We start from the raw sequence: 2,024 nt of genomic DNA, 5'->3' as shown, positions 1-2,024 counted from the left end.
AATCGATTGAGCTGGTAATACACATTAATAAAATCGATTGGGAAATCGATTTGTCTGAAGTTTTTCTGAAACTATATAAACTGAATCAATCACAATTTTATAACATATAGAAATACATAGAAAGAACAAAAAGAATCTCATTGACTTTTCAAAAAATACACTTTGAGAAAAACTATTATAACTCACAACATTATTGGCAAATACTTAGTGTGAGAATTCATTGTGATTGAATCAAGTATTTTTAGTTTCTTTGAAAGAATCATCTTTGTAAAAGAAAGTGTGTGGAAATCCAGTATTGTGAAACTGGTGGTCATCTTTTAGAGTGTGTGTGATCATCTAAAAGAGATCTCAATCTGATCTTCTAGAGCTTGGCAATTAGTTCTTAAGGATAGATTGATTGTTGTTGTGGATTGATGTTGAGTTAGATGTATAGGCAGTGAAGTGCTGGAAAGTGTGTAAACATACTCAAATCATTTCTAGTAAAGGCTGGAATCGATAAGTGATTCCAGGACTGGATGTAGACTATCGAATTGATAGTCGAACCAGTATAAAAATCCATGGTGCACACTTCTCTATCTCTATACTCTTTATCTCGATAATACATGTGTTCTTGAATCTCAGTTTTGAATAAATTGTTGAATCTATTACTGTTAAATTGGAATTAATATTAAACAAGTTGGTTTTAATATTAAGTTCATCACTTAGGAAGGAATTAGATAATCTAGTCAATAATATTGTATACAACTTTCTAAGGATAGAGGTCATTACACCAACAAAAAGGGTTCCCCTCCTTCAGTCCTCTTTGAGAGGTGAAACTCTGGCAAAGTTCACAATTTAATAGAACAAAGAAGGAGACTGATGAGACACAACACATAATGAGAGAAACCCAAGATTAGGGAAAACCCATGTTGTGAAAAACCACCTTTAGGAAAGAACATTCGATACAGTCACAAACTTATGACATATTCAATTTTAAACCCATAAAATCAGTTTTATCAAAAGTTTTTTCCTCATAAAGTGAAAATTGTAAAAAACCAATCAAAGTGTTGTCTATGATTAATTTACCACACACAAAGGCACTTTGAGAATTATCAATAATGTGTGGTAGGATTAATTTAAGACGATTCTAAATTTTTTTGTAACAATTTTAAAAACCAAATTACATAGAGATATTGGTATGAATTAACCTATTACTGTTAGTTTCTTAATTGTTGAAATAAGGCAAATAAAAGTGTGATTGATACTACTCAGATCCCCTCTATGGTTCAGAATAGGGCTATTCATGGTTGGTTTTTTTTAAAAACCAAACCATATCCATTTTAAAATTAATATATGGATTTAGATTTATAACTAAATCTATTATTTGATTTAAAACCGGTTATAAAACCAATTGTAAAATTGATTATGGTTAAATAACTGGTTTATAATTAAGCAACCGGTTTTGAAAATTTTAATTTTAAAATCGATTTTTTTTTCAAAATCGGTTAAAATTTAATTATTTTTTAAAAAATATTTAAATTTAGTTTAAAAATCGGTTATTTAAAAAATCAATTTTTTTCGAGAAAAAAATCGATTTAAAATTTTTTTGAGAAAAAAAAGTTTTATTTATTTATTTTTTTCCGATATTTTTTCGAAAAAAAAAATTCAAATTTTTTTAAGAAATAAAATCTCAAAATTAACAAAATATTGGTAATGGATAAAAACAAAATCCAAATATAGAACATAAGTGGTTATATAATTTTAACTGGATATTTAAAATGGATTTAGATCCGATTTTAGATTTGAGCCTTTTAACCAAATTTTTTGCATAGCCTTATTTCAGAATGTTCTAAATCACTAGTGATATCTCATCCCCAACAATGTGTCAATACTTTTGGAAGAAGATGGTTGGCGCTTCCTAAATTTAAAGCCAACATAAACCTCTCATTAGATACACGCCCTTGTACCACTTGGACTGCTTCCTCAGTCCTGGTAGGGTCGTTATTAGAGAAAATATTTTTGAAGAAACTAGTAAAAATGTGAGC

At 28.4% G+C, this 2,024-nt stretch overlaps 1 pseudogene; it reads right to left on the bottom strand.

Annotated features, from left to right (window-relative positions):
• Positions 1 to 1,173, bottom strand: part of LOC140919094 (uncharacterized) — a 2,898-nt pseudogene extending 1,725 nt beyond the window's left edge.
• Positions 1,174 to 2,024: the final 851 nt, after the last annotated feature.

Source organism: Cicer arietinum, chromosome 8 (assembly GCF_000331145.2).
Source record: "Cicer arietinum cultivar CDC Frontier isolate Library 1 chromosome 8, Cicar.CDCFrontier_v2.0, whole genome shotgun sequence".
Taxonomy (NCBI): Eukaryota; Viridiplantae; Streptophyta; class Magnoliopsida; order Fabales; family Fabaceae; genus Cicer; species Cicer arietinum.
Note: the sequence above shows the minus strand (reverse complement) of the source record. Positions and strands in the feature narration are given on the sequence as shown.